The following is a 13,143-nucleotide window of genomic DNA, read 5'->3' on the forward strand; positions in this document are numbered from 1 at the left end:
TCATTTTTTTTTTCATTTACTCATTATATTTGTAATTGGTCACGGAGGGGAGTTTACTTTGCGAACAAAACTTATTTAATTCTAGGAAAAAATATTTTACAAATATTCTGTTTTACACTTTATAAATCAATTATAAATAATGTAATTAGTAGATGTTACTAGACAAAAGATGTTTTCCTATTGCAGTATGAATGCAATAATTCTTCTTTAAATAAAACTTACTTCGCGAACGGTAACGGAGGGGAGTTTTTACACTATATAAACATGATTATATTCAATTATTTAAAATTGTCAATTTTTTTTTATAAAATCTTATTAAATTCTGTTGACTTCTATAATAAGGCCCGCAACATTTTCAATTATTATAATTATTTATTAAAAATAATGTCATGAACGTGTCATTTGTCCTTTTTGTGAGAATGACCCATAGATGTAAATCATGGAATAACAAATTTTATTCCTTTTAATTTTATAGATTATATCTATGATATACAAATTAGATGATTGCATTTTTATTATTTCAGAATTCTTTTTAAGATGATATTTTCCTCTTAAAATAAGAGTATCCTGTTAAATTAAGAGGAATAATTTTACATAGAAAACAATCCTCTTAAACCTAGAGGACATCCTTTTGCAGCAAATACTAGAGGAAAATATGCATTGAAATAAGAGGAATCCTCTTGAAAGAAGAGGATTTTTTTTCGGTGTTACACGGTAACCTTACAAACGCTACAGATATCCTTACAGTAACCTCACAGCAAGAAGTCGTGCTATGTATGTGGGTTAACTATTAAGGTATTCCACGTCAAATCATACACCATTTTGCATTTACATCTCTGATTTTTTTTTGAAACATTTTGTTTTTTTTCGTACTAATTGAGAATAGTTTTCATGATTTTTTTCAATTTTTTTTTTTAGCAAGACGTTTACAAGATATGGATTTTTTCAAAATTTCTGAGATTGTTTATTTTTTAAACACGATAACCTTGATAATTTCTGATTGGTCAATTTTAAAAATCACGCCAAAATCTTTTTATAGGTTATATTTGTTTGGACATTTGCAATTTCGGACTAATGAAAATTCTGTGAATTAGAAATTTTGACATTTAAAAATTCGTAGGTATCATTTAAAATTCTGTTGAATGAGAATTATGCTAAATTAAAAATTGGTTATATGAGAATTTTTTTAATTAAAAAGGTGCTTAAAAAAAAATTCTGTGAAATAAAAATTCTACCAACTAAGAGTTCGGTACCTAAAAATTTTGTCAAAGTAAAAATTTTGTTAAAAAGTAATTCCATTAAATGCTAATTCAAAAAATGAAAATTCGTTTAAAAAATAATTATATCTAATAAAATTCATTAAAATAAACATTTTAACTAATAATTTTTATGGGAAATTCATGCACTCCCGTGAGCATTCAAAAATAAAAAATTATTAAAATTTAAAAATTTTGAAAAATTTATATCTCGTAAATGGCTTGCTAAAAAAAAATTGTAAAAAAAATCATGAAAGCTAGTCTCAATCAGTATTAAAAGCAAAAAAAAAAGTTTCAAAAAAATTCGATGATGTAAATGCAGAATGGTGTCTGATTTCGCGTGAAATACCTCATATATATATAGGTATATATTGTGAAAACTAGAGAAATTTCAACGCAATCACTTTTAAACTCGATAGTTAGAAATTTACTTCTATATATATAGGAAGTGAAAATTCAATTATATTTTCACTATAGAAATTTCACTATTTTCGTTGACCATTCAATTGTTTTTGAGTTAAAGTTCAATCAAGCTTTGAACGATTTTATAGAACTTTATGCACATTCTATTCATCGGAGTTTTAGTTACAGTTTTTGAAAAAAAATAGTTTAAAAAAAAACTATTTATAAATTTATTTAAAGCTATCTAAAAAAAAAGTGAACGTTTTCACTTTAGAAAAAAATTTCAAAAAGAAATATTATTTTTTATCATTTTTCATTAATTAATACAGTCATTGGATCTTTGAGATATATCTGATTTTTTTTCTTTGAAATATATTTTTTAAAAATAAATATAATAACATTGAAATGCGAAAATTGGGAGAAGCACTACTTGTAAAATGTTTTTTAAATATAGATGATTTTTATTTAATTGAAAGAACGTCTGAAATATTGTAGATTAAAAATATAATATTTCTTGGAATATTAATGGGTGTTTGGTTAAAAAAAAAAAAAACTAAAAAATTTTTAAAACAAATGTATTTCAATAGAATGAAATTGGATAAAGACTCTTAACTTTGCATTCATTGATTGTATCGACAATTGCTGATAGTGAGAAATTATTCTGAAAACCGATGCATTTAGATTGGTGATTACACTGGCTTGGCTTTCAACAATTATTCACTAGAGAAAAAGAGATAGAAAGAGTAAAACTCGTGCTTTCTTCCCATTGTCTTTACGGTCATAGACAATTAAATTTAATTAGTTTTTGACAAAGTAGAGTGTTTTAATTAAATTGTTTATAATACAAAGCTTTCAGTTTCATTTCAATTTTTGTTTTCTGGCAGAAAAGAGGTTTTTCATTCTTTTTTTTTATTTGCTTTAACATTCCGCGTCGAAATTAAAATGTGGATCTAATGGGGTACTGGCCAGATTTCCCTATCTCTAATTTGTCCCTTAACAAAGAAACTAGTTAGTGCCCGATAAGGCTATTAGGCTATTATCGAGCAATACCCTACTTAGGGAAATACTTATCAAGGCCTGGTAAAGATTTCCTTTGCCTTTCCCTATTTTTAATTTTATTAATTATTTACTAATTAATAATTGTTAATTAATTAATTTATTTTTTTAATTATTTTTTATTTTAAATGACTGTTTTTACAATTTTTTATTTCTAACTTATATTTTATTTGAAATTATTACATATACAGTATATACAACACTTAAAAATAATTTTGAAAAATCTCGCACGCATGGGGGATCGAACCCAGGACCCTTGGGATGCTAACCTTGTACACTGACCACACAGCTACGTTGACATACAGATCTTTTACTTAACACTTCTTTTTGAATATTGAAACTATTCTTTATTTAAAAACGTATGGAGATACTACAGTATTTTTTAATTTTGCATATAGCGTGAAGAAAACTTTTTTTATTATATCTTTATTAATAAATAATTTAAAAAAAAATTAAAAAAAAAAAGATCAATATCAACTGGAAAAAAAGAAAATATTTATAATTTTTAAATTTTTGTAAAAATGCATTTTATCATGCTTAAAAAATAGAAATAAAATCTTTTATCCAGATTAGATATTTCCATTTTTTTTATTTTTTTTTTATTGAAATATTTTCTATATTTAAAAAATCCGTTTGAATTTTGAGAACGCAGTGAAGCAAAATGATAGGTCAACTTGAAACTTGAAATGGCTTGATATCGACGAAAAGTTTCCTGGTTACCAGGACTGGCAACCGGAATTTCAGCGGGTTGGTCCTACGGTAAATTTACCTCTACCGTTGATTAATGTTCTGATATTAAAGGTGATTCATAAATCAACTAAAACAATACTTTATATGAAAAACGATATCTTATCTATAGTGGTAAAAAAAAAAAAAAAATTTTGTGTTTTAATTTTTCATGCTTTTCCACACGATATATATATATATATATATATATATATATATATATATATATATGTGTGAATGAACATTTTGCATTTGTATCTTCTCATTTTCACTTCACATCACTCTTCATTTTATTTCATTTTATTATGTGCTTTCAACTGAATCAGCTAATTTTTTTTTATCTGTATTTTAGCAGCTTTTTTGTTTTTTATTTTTATATTGTTTTATTTTTTTTCACTATTAGGGTGTTGTATCAAAATGAGAAAGATTCTCTCAAACTAGGAATTATATTTTTTGTAAACGTAAAAGAATTTTATAAAAAAGATTTTGTTTTATTTATTATTTTTTGATAAAAAATAATATTCAATATATTGTTTATATATTATTTATTGTTATTATTTACTATTAATATTATTTATATATTACTTTTTATTAATATCACTCTATATTATAAAAAGATTTCGCCACCAACGCTGATTCAGAAATTTTGACAATTATGGGTCATTCCATGTTAAGTGTACCTAACCCACGCGTTTTTGACAAGGTTAAGTTAGGTTAGGTTGATTACTCTTGACATGGAATAACCCATATAGCATAGGTTTACAGGATTCATATCCTTAGTTCAAACATAATCTCAAAATTCGTCAACGGACCGTTCGGTTTGAGGTTATGCCCGACAAACCACTTCAAATTTCTCTAAACAAGAAACGAACATAACCTCAAAATTTAGATAAAATTTTAATAATTTTAATACTTGCAATCCTTTAAAAAATTAATCATTATTTTGAAAAATGAAAAAAATATATATAAAATAATTATAGAAGCTTGTATATATTTAAAATTTATAAATAGTAACATATATTTTTCAAACAATTTAAATTATCACTGAGAAAAATGTTTAGTCAGAGCAACCAAAATTTGGTTGGGCCAGCAAAAAAATTTTGTTGGTATTTAAGCAACCAAACTATTTGTTTGAGTCAACCAAAAAATTTGGTTGAGTGTTTTTTGTTGGCATAACAAAAATGTTTGGTTAGCTCAACCAAATTTTTTTTGTTAGGTCAACAAAAATGTTTGGTTGATCAAACAAACAGTTTTTTTTTGTAAAATTAAAAATTTTATTCTACCTTATCTCTTTTCTTTTTATCTTTTTTATTTATTCCATTATTTATTTATTATCAATTTAACATTGAATTTATATTTATCCAATTGAAATATTTGTGGACATTGAAAAATCTCATCTCCGCCTGGGATCGAACTTCTGTTTTACAACTGAAGATCGGGAGCTCTGACCACTGGACTACCCATCCTTGTGAGAGATTTAAACTAACTGTTCTCTTAAGCTATGAGCTGAGAGCGAATCAAATTATTTGGTTGTCGTAACCAAATTTTGGTTAGGACAACAAACGATCATTTGGTTTTTTAGACCCAACTATTTTATTGTGTTAACCAAATTATTTTGTTGTCGTAACCGAATTTTGGTTGGAATTTAAAAATGTTCAACCAAATAATTTTGTTGACCTAACCAAATGTTTGGTTGAGATAACTCTACGACTTTGTTTTAGCCAACCAAAATTTGGGTTACAAGAACCAAAATTGCCTAATCAAACAATTTTGTTGCAAACACTAAATTTTTTTTCTCAGTGTAGCATAGTAAAATAAAAAAAAAATTTTGCATTTTCTAGCATCTCTTATCTAAATATTTCTGTAGTAATAATCGCAGAAGCAATTTGAAAAAAATTAAGTATTTCGTTTACTATAATATATATTCAGGCTTCACAGTGCTTCCCCTATTCCCCTTTTTTTCCTCTATTTCAAAAAAATTCCTCTTTTCCCCCTTTTTTATCAATTTTCCCCCTATTTCCCCTATTTTTTACAATTTTCTATTATTTTCCCCTATTTCATGTTTTTTAGTCTTTTTTTACAGTCCTCTTTTATAGGAATCAGAACATGATCTTGAGAAATTCAAGTCAGATCAAGTGACTCAATTTTTTTTCTGATTTAGGAGGAAAACTGAGTAAAAAAATGCCCAATGATCCTTTCTACCCAGAAGACTTTGATAAAATCCTGAATTTTTGAAAAAAAATAATTTTTAACGACTTTTGCACATTTTTTATTGATAAAATCTACTTTTAAATTATCCCCTATTTTTCTCCTTTTTTGATTTAAAAATTCCCCTATTCCCCTTTTTTGAATTCATTTTACGCTGTGAAGCCTGTATATTATAAATACTACACGATATGGCTGTGAATTTTTGTTCAAGCCCGGAAGAAATTATTATAATTTGAAGATAAGGATAAAATAGTTAGTAATAATAATCAAATATACACAAGAGGGAGGTTTATTTTTTCTAGTTGAAACAATCCTAAAGTAAGATTAAATATTTAGTTGGCAAATATTCATGTGTCATTAAAGTCTTCGTTGTCATATGAATAATGCAATTTTACTTTCTGGCCTTTCTTCTGGATTTATGGAACGTCTGCTTCTATTTCGCGTGAGCATAAATGTAAAAACTTTAATATCTGTTGTATCTAGTAGATAAATTGCTGCATATGCAGTCGGAAAAATGCTTGATTTCAACAAGAAAATTTGGTTTTACATACAATAGCTATTTTCTTTTTATTTATTTTAATTTTTTTATTTTTATATATAGGTAATATATTTTATATTCTTAATTTTTTATATTTTATTTATTACACTACGTCTATACTTTGTAGGGGAAAAAATAAAAATCACTATTTTTTTTTGCATACATACATACCTTAAAATTAAATTACTTATTTATTATATATTTGTTAAAAGTATATAATTTAAAGATTTTTATTTAACATTAAAAACTAAAATATTATTATTATTATTATTATTGTTTGAAGAAAAATAGATTTTTGTATGAAAAGTGCATTTTGAAAGAAAGCTTGCTTTATCATTTGATTATAAAATTTCTTATTTTTCCAAGTTCTTCGGGCACATGAAGCTATAAAGTAGTGAAAAAGACGGAAACAGAGAAACCAGAGAATGGAAATGAAATCCTGCCTCGACAAAGTCGGCAATACGTTGCGAAATTACATTTAGCGCGAAGTTCGTTATCGATGTTAGTTCACAGGCAAACTCTCCCGGCTTCATTCCTACTTTCCCCAAGGATAAAATTCCAGGAATGTGTTAGTTCTATATAGAATGACCAAGTTTTCATTATATATTTCGTGATTTAGTTAAATCAATAGCATTCATCAGTGGTGGATTTTAATCAGAAATTGAAAATAATTAAGCGACAAAACGTTTCATTTTGTTATATATATATACATATATTCTCTAGATTATTTCGTGTTTAATGTTTCTCTTGTGTTTTAAATATTTTTAGATTGTACTGGACAAAGCAATTTTTTTTCTAATTATTAATTCTACTGAATTATTCTTTACTTTGAAATCACATCAATGATGGCGAAAAATCCGAAAATCGAGATTCATTATATTTAAAGGAAAAAAAAAATTATCCACGGTCATGAAGAATCGAACCCCGGCCCTGGCTATTGCAAATCCAGTACGGAAGCCACTTAGCCATCTCATTTGTTAAGAACTTCTAAGTGATAAATTGGCAATATTTAGAATTAATGTATTGAAATTAAATATAAAAATGAATTTTTTTTTGTTATCTTATTTTTCAAATAAGAATTTACTTTAATATATATATATAGAAATTTTAGAATTGGATAAATTTTTGCAATAAGTACGATTTTAAATTAGCTTTATCTTATTTCTTTGCAAAAGTCAGTCAACTTTATATATTGAAAGCCAAATACAATTGGAATATGTCGATATTGGCGACTTAGTAATGACTGTTTGATACTTAAATCATAGTGACAGCGCATGCTTTCCTTTTGATCATATGCCGTGTATTGAAAATCTATTAGGTATCTTTTGCACTAAGCTACTGTAATTAATTTTCTAGTTCGCACCTCGACCTTACTATATAATTATAACTGAAAATTTTCGCCAATGAAACATAAAATAGAGATGGAAATTTAGTTTAATTTTAATTTTTAATTTAATTTTTAATTTTTACATTTACTTTTAAAATTCATGCAATTTTAATTAAAGAAAAAATAATAAAGTATATAATAAAAGCACTAAGTGTCACTTTCTTATTAAAATTTTTAATTTTAACTTTAGATTCAATGTGGCGCATGAATTTCCCATTAAAATCAATTGTTAGAATTTCATTTCGACGAATATTCATTTCTCAAATTAGAATTTTTATTTTTGACGAATTTTACTAAATAAAATTTTTGTGTGACACAATTCTTTATTTTACAGAATTTCTCTTAGCCAACTTTTTATTTTAAAAATTCTAATTTAACCGAATATATATATTAATTTAGAAGAATTTTCAATTGAACAAAAATTTAAGTGATTCAAATTTTTAAATGACAGAATTTTCAATTCACCGAATCTTCATTTGTCCGAAATTACAAATGACCGAATAACAACCGACACAAAGATTACGGCGCGAATTTTAAAATTAACCAAATCAGAAATTATCAAGAAAATTATAATTGGTTACTTTTAAAATTTGCGTCAAAATCATTCTGTCAATTATTTTTTGGACATTTGTAATTTCGGACAAATGGAAATTTGACGTTTTAAGAATTCGGACATATAAAGATACGGTTCTAATAAAATTCTTTAAAATGAAAATTTTAACTAATTATTTATATGTGAAAACCTACCCTTATTTAATCATGGAAAATTATATTAAAAAAATAATATTAAAAATTTAGAAGAATTAGTTAACAAAAAATTGTTTTTTAAACTATAGATGTTATTACGTAAGTTTCGAAAAGTAAAATATTAAAATATAATTGTTCTATATTTCCGAGAATAAAATAAAGTTAAATTCAAGTTCAAGACTCAAAACTTTAAATTTCACTTAGTTACTAAATGAAGATACTGTGGTAATAAAGTCTATATAATCAAAGTTTTAGAACTAAATTTGAAAATCATTGAAATTTCATACAAGTTATCTTATAATAGGTTCCTTTAATAGTGGCTAATTTTCGTGAGCTATTTAAGTGCGGAATTTAATTAAACGATTAATTTCGACAGATGGATTTCCCTATATATATATATGTATTATGCAAATCTTCTTGTAATGTCAATGGACTCTGAATTATCTCATTAGCTTCATAATTACAAAAACTGATTTATTTCTCTAATTTAATCAAAAACGGTTTTTTTTTAAATATTTTTTTAATTTAAATTAATTTTTTTTTGTATTTTTTAATTCATGAAAAATTAAAAATAATATACCAAAATTTTGTATTTGTTTATGTAATGTATTTAATTAATATAGATTTATTAATATTTAGTTTATCGTAATTTGTTATAAGCTTCTTTGAATTCGATGAATCAAGTTTAAATAAAAATTATTAAGGTTTAAAAAAAAAGCAACGTAGTGAAACTAAGAGAAAACTTTTTCAGCTCAGTTGGACAATTATTTTCGATACCTATATATATATATACTGTACAAAATGTCGATTGCAGACCCTTTTGCACTTTACATTTAGGTACTTATCTTCTTTTCTGTGGGCACCCAATATATATAGTTATTACTTTTATTTAATTAATTCATGAAACTTTAAAAAAAAAAATTTTTTTTAAACGTGTTTAAAATACAGGGTCTCAAGAATATTTCTGCTGAGTATGCTACAGAAAACCGCGGAGTGAGAAGTCCATTTGGCTTGTTAGCTTTTGTAGCGGAAAAGAGGTTTTGCCATTTATGGCGTACCGTTTGTAAAACACGTACAAGTTTTTAAATTAAAAAAATGTTAAGATACACACATTTTTATATTAAAATGCGTAAACATGTGTTATTTCTTTAAAAAAAAAGGAAAAAATGAAGAAGAAGAAGAAAAGGAAACAAAAGATAACAAATTTTTACACGACACATAACCATTTTCCCACTTTCCCTCATAAATTACAATTTAATTTGTTTTACCGTTGAAAAAAATAATTGTACATAAAAACAAACAAAAAAACATTAAATTATAAAATCATTTTATACTCGTGTAATATGTAAATACTTTTTCAAATCCGAATAATTTTTGTATTAGCATGAATTATACAATTTTTATCTAATGTTTGTTTAATTACAAAATTTTGCCAAAAATCGTACTTATTTTTTTTAAGAGAATAATTAAAAAAAGTTTTTGTAATTTATATCCCTGAATTTCAGAACGTTCTAAATCAAAGTATTACTTTCTTAAACATAACCTATAATTTATTGCTTTTTAGATGTACCTTTTTCCAAAGCGCGTCATTTTCATATTTTATTTTACAAAAAGCATAGTAACAAAATTAATGATGGAACAATTTTAACATAAAATACTAAAAAGTTGAAAAATTGTTTCAAAAAAAAAATAAAATCTATATTTTTTTATTTACATTTTTTGACCTGTAAAATTTATAATTTCACAGCATTCCATTGCAAATATAATCAAGTATTCAATCAAATATTTTCAAAACTTTAGCCTGACTATATATAAAATCTGTTATTAACATTTTTATACCATAATGAAAAAAAAATAATAATTAAATATTTTTACTCGAATTTTTAAATTTCTTTTATAAAAAAAATATATTATAAATTATATTATGGTCTTACAACAATGAACAATTAAATAGAAATAAAGACTCTCTACCCTCTTCTATCCGCTTATTACTAGTAAAATCACTTATTCTTCCTTTCTTTGATTATTGTTGTCATGTACACTACCGTCGGAAATTGTCGGTACGATTAACGTTCGAAGAGTGGAAATTCGGCGCTGACTTTAAAGCAAAATATTTCAAGTTAGAAAAAAGTTAGAGAATTCTAACTTAGACGGTTGGAAAGCTGATAAAATTCTGCTTCTGAATGTATATCAAGAAAAAAATTTTCTTTTTTTTTTGTATTTATAACACCGAAAAGATTTCAAGCAAAAATTATGCAATTTTCGTACTGTCGTACTAATGTTTTTGACTTCCGGCATAATCTAGAATAATGTATGGAAAAATTTGACAATTTTACAACATAATCTTTAAGATCTCAGCTTTAATTAGCATTTTTGAAACTTAAAAAATGTTTTGTGGTTCCTGAAATATGTTAAAAAAGGTCCGAGCATGTTTCTTGATATACATTCAGAAGCAGAATTCTATCAACTTTCCAACCATCTAAGTTAGAAGTCTCTAACTTTTTTCTAACTTAAAATATTATGCTTTAAAGTCAGCGCCGAATTTCCACTCCTCGAACGTTAATCGTACCGACAATTTCCGACGGTAGTGTATATGACAATATCATTTTTGAATTGAAAAATAAACTTAAAAGAGCTATAAACGCTTATATCAAATTTGTTTATAATGTACTGTTATATCCTACAATATTTTAATTATTTTATTTCCTTTATTTCTTTTATCTATTTACCTTTTTTATGTAAAATGTGAGAAGAACATTTTGTTTTTCTTCTTGCTTCTAGTCTTTATCATTTTCTTGATAAAGAATATATAAAGTCATGAGAAAATCAAATAAAGTTAACAAGATGTTTTTCTCAAATTTTACATATATTTATATATCTTAAGCCCAAAAATCAACAATAGTTGCCTACTTTTGATAAGTCATATTCTAAAAAGATTTCAAACTCCCGACCCTTGCACTAATAGATAAAATAACCAAGAGGGTCAGTGACGTGTGCAAGAGGGCAATGTACGAATGTTTGAATCATATACCTTTCTATTTTTATTTTAATTATATGTAAAATTAATATTTGTTGATTATTAATTGATAAATATACATTTATAAGTTATCAATTAATAAATAGGTATTCAATAACGATAAAATAAGAAATATGAAATATAAAATTTTACTTTTACCATAATTTATAATAATTAGTATTATTAAATAAAAAAATTGTTATAAAAATTGTTAAAATTAAAATCTTTCCTTTTCTTTAATATATTCTTTTTATAAATTCGAGTCTCCAAAAATGGGCCTGATAACATTATCTTTATCTAAAAAGTGGAGTGGAAATCATTCCCTTTAAAACCCAAGGGAAGTCCCATATTAGAAGTCAGTTAAAAAAATTCTTCAGTTCAGTTCAAACTCTTTAGTTCAAACTTTTTAGTCTAAAATAATCAAGTACAAAAAAATTCATTTCTAAAAAAAGACACAAATATAAAAAAATATTCTTCAAAAAAGTATCCAGTATTATCATTGATAAAAAATCTCAATTTTAAAGAATTTCATTTGTAAAATATTTTCAAATTAATATTAATATAAAAAAGGAATATATTCAAGGAAAGGAAAAGCTGATATTCAACATAACACTGTAAAACAACAATCAACAAAAAAATGAAAGTGACATAATAATAAAATTTATTTATCATTTCTTTTCTGTTTCTATTTTTTTTCCTGATAGTATTGGTACAATTAAAGTTGGACCCATACTATCAACATCACATTTTGAATAGGACCATTTTCAAATTTTGCCGATTCAATTTTAGTTGTATCGACAAAATTTAATACCTATAATTCTAATTTCCTTATTCTTCTCAAAGAAGATTCAAATCCAAAACTATTCCCAAGTTAGAGGACAATGTGTTCCTGACTTAAAACAATTAATTTAAATTCTTTGCTTTGTGCATCTTAGGATGTAACAGTACCTAAAACTGAGCATATATAATAAAATATAATTTTAAAATTCACCTATAAAATAACCTTATTTTTCGATTTTTATCCATTAATTGTAAGAAAGGGAAATTATTAAATGAAATAAAAACTTACCAAATATAAAGTACTTGTAATTAACTTTCAAATTTTTCTTAGCACTTGTTTTCGTTCCTCTTAATTAAAATATAAAATTAAGCAATTAAAATTAGCACTTTGTTGATTTTCACAATTTTTAAAAGTTAATAACTTTGTTACAGAAAAATAAAAAATTACGAAACTTGAAAAATATCTAAATGGTCACTAAATACACGCAATCCAAAAATTTCGCTTTGGAGGAAAAAGATACTTTTCGAGATAATAAAGTTTAAAAATTTCAATATTTTTATTAGGTTAATACATTTAATATTTATAATATTTATTTATATAATATAATATATTTATAAACTTCATCTTTATAAATATTACATGTATTAACCTAATAAAAAAAATTGAATGTTAATTACAAGTACTTTATATTTGGTAAGTTTTTATTTCATTTAATAATTTCCCTTTCTTACAATTAATGGATAAAAATCGAAAAATTAGGTTATTTTATAGGTGAATTTTAAAATTATATTTTATTTATTATTTCTTATCTTTAATTGCTTTTATTAATTTATAAAAATAAATTTTTTCATTTTTAATAAATTCCAATATTTCTTTTACATTTTCATGATAAATTATATCTTTTCTTTAATATTTTCTATTAATAGATGAAAAAGTGACAGTTTCCAGCACCTCATATACTTTAAATACATATTTTACAAAAAAATAATACAAATTTTAATAAAATTCTTTTTATTTCGTGATATT

At 24.4% G+C, this 13,143-nt stretch overlaps 1 protein-coding gene across 2 annotated transcripts in view; it reads left to right on the plus strand.

The window, feature by feature from the left end:
* LOC127283578 (5-hydroxytryptamine receptor 2C-like) overlaps positions 1–13,143 on the plus strand; it is a 227,380-nt gene that overhangs the window by 154,996 nt on the left and 59,241 nt on the right. The window lies entirely within an intron of this gene.

Source organism: Leptopilina boulardi, unplaced genomic scaffold (genome assembly GCF_019393585.1).
Source record: "Leptopilina boulardi isolate dan_hultmark-lab unplaced genomic scaffold, ZJU_Lbou_2.1 LbouV2_310, whole genome shotgun sequence".
Lineage (NCBI taxonomy): Eukaryota > Metazoa > Arthropoda > Insecta > Hymenoptera > Figitidae > Leptopilina > Leptopilina boulardi.